This window comes from Vigna unguiculata, unplaced genomic scaffold (assembly GCF_037176805.1).
Source record: "Vigna unguiculata cultivar grain cowpea cultivar isolate G323 ecotype 2 unplaced genomic scaffold, ASM3717680v1 ptg000207l, whole genome shotgun sequence".
NCBI classification, from domain to species: Eukaryota; Viridiplantae; Streptophyta; class Magnoliopsida; order Fabales; family Fabaceae; genus Vigna; species Vigna unguiculata.
Window position 1 is genome coordinate 41,995 of NW_028196844.1, and position 8,108 is coordinate 50,102.

Sequence of the window (8,108 nt, forward strand, 5' to 3'; positions counted from 1 at the left end):
GTTTTACTCTAACATTCCCTTAGCTTAGATCCAGTATGTAATTATCGAATCGTGAATAGTGATTGATTCATTCGCTACATAAGAATCTATCCTTTTTTTTACGTTTCGGTTTTTCTTATATATAATGAAAACCTTTTTAAAAGTAAAGACATAAATGAAAATGAACTTGATATTCTAGCAATATATTTTTCTACTCTATTCTATTTTTATAATTTGTAAAGTAGAAAAATGATAATTTTTTTTTTCAAAAAAAGGAGGGTCCCTTTTAATTATGCGATACAATCTGTATTCAAATATGATATACATCCTAAATAGATATGCTCTGGGACGGAAGGATTCGAACCTCCGAATAGCGGGACCAAAACCCGTTGCCTTACCGCTTGGCCACGCCCCATTTTCCATTTTACATTAATAAAGACTATTATTGATATTGGTTGTTCGTCAATTCCAGTTCAAAAATTTCTATAAAAAAAAAATTTTGCGACTAGTATTTTATATGCGTATCTACATATCTATCTATATCTATAAATGGATATAGATAGATAGGATAAAACTAAATTGATTGATCATTACATACAATTCAATTAAGATATTATATAGAAGGAAGTATGATTTCTTCAATTTTTTTGATTTCAGAATAAAAAATATTTTGAAACTGGAAAAGTTCAAATAAAAGAAGGATTCTCGAGATTCTTATCTTATTTGATTCATTTTTTACTTTTATTCATAACTCTTTATTTTCCTTTTTATTGTATTATGTATATAATGCAATAAAATTGAAAATTAGAATGAAAAAAAAAAAACAAAAATAACTTTTATTTTTTTTAAAGAACAAAATGTTTGTTATGCTTAATATCTTTAGTTGGATCTGTATTTGTATTCACTCCGTCCTTTATTCCAGTAGTTTTTTTTTGGAGAAATTGCCCGAAGCCTACGCTTTCTTGAATCCAATTGTGGATATTATGCCAGTAATACCCGTACTATTTTTTCTTTTAGCTTTTGTTTGGCAAGCTGCTGTAAGTTTTCGATGATATTTTTAATTTGAATAATGTCGTAAAAAAATTCAGAATTTTTCAGAAAAACTAAAACTCGAACATTTTAACAATTTATAAGATCAGATAAGTCTTACAGTGTGACTTCTGGATTCCAATATTGAAATTTTTCAATATATAGGAAAAAAAGGGACCTTCTCATCATTTACGTTTTTTGAATTGAAAAAACCTAATCCGATTATTCGATTGGAACCCCTCACCAATCGAATACCTAGATTACAGAAAAAAAGGATTTTTGGTCAAAAGAATTATTGATAATTTGTAATAAAATAATCTACTCTTACTATCAATTCATTTTCGAAACTCATATATATATATCTCCTCATATCCTAAAAAAACTTCATTTTTTAGAAACTTAGTATCTTAGTATTAAAAGAAACAAAATATGTTGTAATATAAGAGAATCTATTCTCTTTCTTTGTCGTTTTTTAATTATCTTGGAGATTTCATAATGCTTACTCTAAAACTTTTTGTTTATACGGTAGTGATCTTTTTCGTTTCTCTTTTCATCTTCGGATTCCTATCTAACGATCCAGGACGTAATCCAGGACGTGAAGAATAGAATAAGAAAAAAGTGGATTCTGTGTTTTCTTGCTTGTGCGGAATTTTGAAATATTTTTAGGATTTTCTCTATTTTAACATCTTTAACTAGTAAATAAAAAAAACAAGTTCAAAAAAAAATACCAAATTATCAACGGAAAGAGAGGGATTCGAACCCTCGGTACAAGAATTTGTACAACGGATTAGCAATCCGACGCTATAGTCCACTCAGCCATCTCTCCCCAATTGAAAAAAAAAAGAATTACTTTGTTTATGTTATATCACATAAACAAGAAGAACAAAAAGGGAGCTTAAAAAAAAAAGAGACTTGCTTTTTTTTATTCTTTTTTATCTTATCTATCTTTTTTTTATTATTCTATATATTTTAGTTTTCTTTTTTTCTTTTTATACAGCCAATGAGCCCGGCCAGTACCTAGTCGGGCTCTTTTTCTTTTATTCCCATGAATATTGAAGAAAAATTCTTTATTTGAATATATTTTATTCGAAAAAAAAATATTTGTAAAAATATTTGTAATTAAAAAAAAAATAAGAGATACGGATAGATTCCTATGAGATAAAACCAAAATAAGATAATATAAAAATGTTCTCTTTTCTTACTCCCTCTCTTTTTTCTGGTAACGTAAATTGTATATATATATAACCTTCAGCAAAATAAAAAAATGAAAATTATCCCGTTTTTCAAATTTCATTAGAAGATTCTCTAATGAAACATGTCAATACTCGACTTATTAGAATATTATGCCTCCCATTTCTTATTTTGTCTGATTGCTTTGTTCAACAAAAGATACAATAATGATATTGTAGCGGGTATAGTTTAGTGGTAAAAGTGCGATTCGTTTCAAGGACCCCCCAAAAGTTAAGGGATCCCCCATTTGATTCATATGCCGATCAAAAACTTTATTTTTTACTTAAAGGGACTCCTTTATACCCCTCGATGAATTATTTGCGGTATAATATACATTATTGTAATTTGTATACAAGAAGAAATCAAATCGAATTTGACAAATTGAGTTTTAAAATTATGAAACATAAGTTTTTGGAATTGGATCTATAATCCGAATTTTTTGAGTATTACTAAAGGATCTATGGAGAGAAATATACAAAGTTTCTTTCTAATCGTAACTAAATCTTCCATTTTTTTGCATAGTAAAAATTGAAGCAAAATAGCTATTAAACGATTCTTTTAGTTTACTAGAGACATCGACATTTTTTTAGCTCGACGGAAATTTTCTTCTTTTCCTAAAGATTTTCTGAAATAGAAATAGAGAACGAAGTAACTAGAAAAAAAACATAGATTGTTAGAATATTGCTCTTCTAGAGGGATCATCTAAAAAGCAAGATATTTGAAACCTATTCATACAAAAAGGCTGACATAGATGTTATGGGTCAATTTTTTTATTGTCCATCTCTTCATTCCGTAAAGGAGCCGAATGAAACAAAAGTTTCACGTTCAGTTTTGAATTAGAGACGTTAAATCAAAATGATGAATCAACGTCGACTATAACCCTTAGCCTTCCAAGCTAACGATGCGGGTTCGATTCCCGCTACCCGCTTCTATTTTATTCTATTTAAATCTATCTTTTTTCTTCGAGAATGAATCTAGAATTCTTAAAGAATTTGTCAATTCTTCATTTTTCATTTCTTAATTTAGTTTTAGTTATATATATTCAATTATATTCAATTGATTTTTCTTTTTTATTTTTTTTTTCTTTTATTCTAAATATTTGATTTATTTTATTTTTATAATTTCTAGAATTCTTTATATTTGTTTGATTCTTTAATCTTTTTAATAAGGTTTAGTTAAAAAGGTTAAAGAATCAAATATAAAATAGAAGCGTCCATTGTCTAATGGATAGGACAGAGGTCTTCTAAACCTTAGGTATAGGTTCAAATCCTATTGGACGCAAGTTGTTTGCATATCTAATTTCAACCTTGTCCTTCTATTTTTTTTGATTTATTACATTTTGATTCGAATTCATTATATATAATATTCAAATGAAATAAAAACATATTAAAAGATACTAATTATAAAAATTGGAAAATTGAATTACAAAATTATTTAATGATTCATCAATTTTTTTCTACTTGTTCCTGGAATAAAAAGAGTTCCATCTGTTCTTTAATAGCGTCCTTTAAAAGGGCTTCTGCTTCCCCAGTGAATGTCTTGGTAGAAGATATGATTTCTTTGAATTGAGGTTTATTCGTCTTTAAGTAAGCACGTAACTCAACAAGAAATTTCCTTACCTGTCCAATTTCTAATGAATCAAGATAACCATTCGTTCCGGTATAAATAGTTACTATCTGTTCTTCCACAGTAAGAGGAGCTGATTGGGATTGTTTAAGCAACTCGCGCAATCGTTGACCTCTTGCTAATTGATTTTGAGTAGCTTTATCTAGATCAGAAGCGAATTGGCAAAAGCTTCTAATTCTGCGAATTGTGCTAATTCCAATTTTAATTTACCAGCTACTTGTTTCATGGCTTTGATTTGAGCCGCCGATCCAACTCTGGAAACTGAAATACCAACATTAATAGCGGGTCTTATTCCAGCATTGAATAGATCGGCCGATAAGAATATTTGGCCATCTGTAATGGAAATTACATTCGTAGGAATATAAGCTGAAACATCTCCCGATTGAGTTTCAACTATTGGTAAAGCAGTCATACTTCCTTCGCCTAACTGAGAACTTAATTTAGCGGCTCTTTCCAAAAGACGCGAATGTAAATAAAAAACATCCCCTGGATAAGCTTCGCGACCTGGTGGTCTTCGTAATAGAAGAGACATTTGCCGATAAGCCTGTGCTTGTTTGGAGAGATCGTCATAAATGATTAAAGTGTGACGTTCACGGTACATAAAATATTCAGCCAGAGCTGCTCCTGTATAAGGCGCGAGGTATTGTAATGTAGCTGGAGAATCCGCTGTTTCAGCTACTACAATAGTGTATTCCATTGCTCCTCTTTCTTGTAAGGTAGTCACCACTTGAGCCACAGAAGATGCTTTTTGACCAACAGCTACATAAACACATATTACATTTTGTCCCTGTTGATTGAGAATTGTATCTGTGGCTACTGCTGTTTTACCTGTTTGTCTATCTCCAATAATTAATTCTCGCTGGCCCCGTCCTATGGGGATCATCGAATCAATAGCAATAAGTCCTGTTTGGAGAGGCTCATATACCGAACGTCTTGAAATAATACCGGGAGCGGGAGATTCTATTAATCGAGATTCCGAAGCTGAAATTTCTCCTCGACCGTCAATTGGTTTAGCCAGGGCATTTATAACACGACTCAAATAAGCTTCACTTACAGGTATCTGAGCAATTCTTCCTGTTGCTTTTACTGAACTTCCCTCTTGTATCAGCAAACCATCACCCATTAATACAACACCAACATTTTTTGATTCCAAATTCAAAGCAATGCCTATAGTACCTTCTTCAAATTCCACCAATTCACCCGCCATTACTTCATCAAGACCATAAATACGAGCAATACCATCGCCTACTTGAAGTACGGTACCAGTATTTACAATTTTTACTTCTGTATTATATTGCTCAATGCGTTCACGGATAATTTTACTAATTTCATCTGCACGAATGGTTACCATGAAAATATCTTAAATTTATTTTTTATAAGAAAAAAATGATGCCTATACTCTATTGTATAATAGAAAGCCTAATCAGTTATTTTTTTATTTCATCATCCCAAACATGCCAATATTAGCACTAACAGTACGTAAATGTAACTCGTTGTTCAAGCAACTATTTAGAGTTCCTAGAGCTCCCTGTAAGGCTTGTTGTAAAACCCGCTGTCGAACTTGATTAATAACTCTTTGTTGTTCAAAATCAATAGCTTCGTTTTTGTAATTTTCTAATTGTTCCAAAGTCGTATAAATTGAATTAATTAAATTCAATTTTTCTCGTTTGATCTCAGAATAGCCATTCACCCGAAACAGATCTGCTTCTGTTTCAACTTTCCTTAAGCGGGCCTGGGCTTTTTCGAGCTGTTCAATGGCGTTTTCCTGTAATTCTTCTGAGTTTCGAATAGTTCTCCAGATTTTCTGTTTTCGATTATCTAATAAATCACGTAATGAAAGTAGACTCTCTTTCCATCCATTTCAAAATGTCTATGATCTCTTCCCGAACCAAACATGAATCTTTCGATTCATTTGGCTCTCACACTCAATTACTTATCGGAAATTTACCAATTTTTTATGTAATGAGCCTATCCTCTCTTCTCTATTCAAAGTGAAAACAATTACCAATATAAGACTAGAATATTCGGAGGACTCTTTTGACCAAACAAATATATGTCAACAAAGTTGTTTTTTTATTCAAATCCAAAGACTTCTTTTGAATTTATACATAGGTCATCCATCGATTACGCATCGTACAAAGGGGAGGTTTAAATTCACCCGTTTTTTATTTCTCGCCATAAATAGGATTCAAGCCATTTTTTTTATCGACATGAGTGTTTTATATCGAAAAAAAATCGAATAATTTTTTTGAAACCGTTTCCTTTCTGTATTAATATAGCGGTAGAAAGAGTACTACACTGCGTATAGACTTCAAACTCTTTTTAACCATGGTAATAGTCCAAAATTTTTGGTAAATAGAGAATCAAAGTGGATTACCAATAAAGCGCGAAATGCTATGGTTCTTTAAGATTTTTCTTAATTTATTCAAAAAAGAAAATGAATTCAGAAGTAATTCGCGGGATTCTGCACATTTTCTTAATTCTAACTAAACTAAAAAGTGCAGTTTGGTTAAATCCAATTTATTCTTTGAAATAAACAACTCGCACACACTCCCTTTCCAAAAAAAACCAGTAGACCTAACACTACACTAAGATTTATTGGATTTGTTGCTAAAATATCGGTATTAAACACGAAACTTCCGGCGGATGGCCAGGAGCCCAAACAAAGGAAAGAATCGGTTATATTTTTCATATGATCTCATCTCCTCTTATGAATAGACTAATTATCTTTCTAATATTCCTATTAGATAGATAATATAATAATCTAATTGGAATATATAATTATAGAATTTGATATAATTTGGATTGGTCAATCAATTGGAAGATTCCCTAAAAGAATGATACTTCTTAGAATTAGATACCAGTTCTTTTATCAATTGCAAAATCTATCTAGTTTGAACACTTTCAAAAAATTATCTTAAAAGAAATAAAATAAAAGAGGGGTTCATTGGACTAAACAAAAAGAAGAAAGAGGGTGAATAAGTATGTGAATACCTTTCAATTAGTCCTTCTCCTGTGTTCTTATCCGAACAGATAAAGAATTGTAGGAGTGAATTATTAATATAATTCGAAAAAGGAAGTCCACATATGTATTTTTATCTTTTTAGGATTAAACAAAAGGATTAGCAAATAAAAGTGCTAATGCTACAACCAGCCCGTAAATTGTTAAAGCTTCCATAAAAGCCAGACTAAGTAATAAAGTACCCCGTATTTTTCCCTCTGCCTCTGGTTGTCGTGCAATCCCCTCTACAGCTTGCCCTGCGGCAGTGCCTTGACCAACCCCAGGTCCAATAGAAGCAAGCCCTACGGCCAATCCAGCAGCAATAACAGAAGCGGCAGAAATAATTGGATTCATGAGAATTTCCTCGTAACCTACATATAAAAGAAAGAAATAGTTAATGATATAATCGACTAATAAATTCTGACTTCATTTTTCAATTACCAAGACTTTTTCAGTTAAAGTAATTAATAAAAATAAGAATTAAAAATTGAAAATAATAGTTATTAAACGAATTACTTCGAGATTTCTTTTTTCGTCTCGAACTACATAGTTTTGGGGGTGAATCTGTATAATCTTTGTTCTTCTCTTACCTTAATTTTGGAATCATTCTTTGAATTCTTCGTTTTTTTATACAATTTCTTTAGTTTTTTAATTTTCAATTCACAATTAGAGCTGAAACGCAAGGACTTTGCTTTTCTATCCCTATAGAAATTGACAGTAATAGCGAGGCCTTTTTTATATAGAAAAGATTAGTTATTTCAGATATATGGTTAGTTCATATAAAACTAGTTCATCTATAATATCATATCACATATACATAGGTTTCTTCTATGCTGTAAACTAATTTTCTTTGTGTTTTAGATTCAATCGAAATTGAAATTCATTCTTTGAAACCTAAAAAACCTTGACTGATCCCCTCACTTCTATTTTTTTTATCATGTTTTTTTTTAAGCTCCCCTTCCCTCTTTTCTTATTCTCTTATCCCATATGGATACAATCAATCTAAATAAATTCATTCGATTTCATTAATGTTTCAAAGAAATATAGGAAATTGGGTGATCTAAATGTTTTTAATTATCTTTTGATCAATTGTTGAATTAAATGTGAATCAAACGAGAATCTACTAACATTCTATATAGTATCTTTTTATCACACATTGTAAACGTAAATATCATACAGAATTCTAATTCTAGCTATTCATTTTTTTTGAATATCCAAACTAATATATACTAATCGAATAGAT

General features: G+C 30.6%; 1 non-coding gene across 1 annotated transcript; it reads left to right on the forward strand.

Moving 5' to 3' along the window:
- Positions 1-3,447: 3,447 nt before the first annotated feature.
- On the forward strand, positions 3,448-3,519 carry TRNAR-UCU (transfer RNA arginine (anticodon UCU)). The gene has a single exon. It is a non-coding gene; the product is annotated as a tRNA-Arg (tRNA).
- The last annotated feature ends 4,589 nt before the right edge of the window (positions 3,520-8,108 follow it).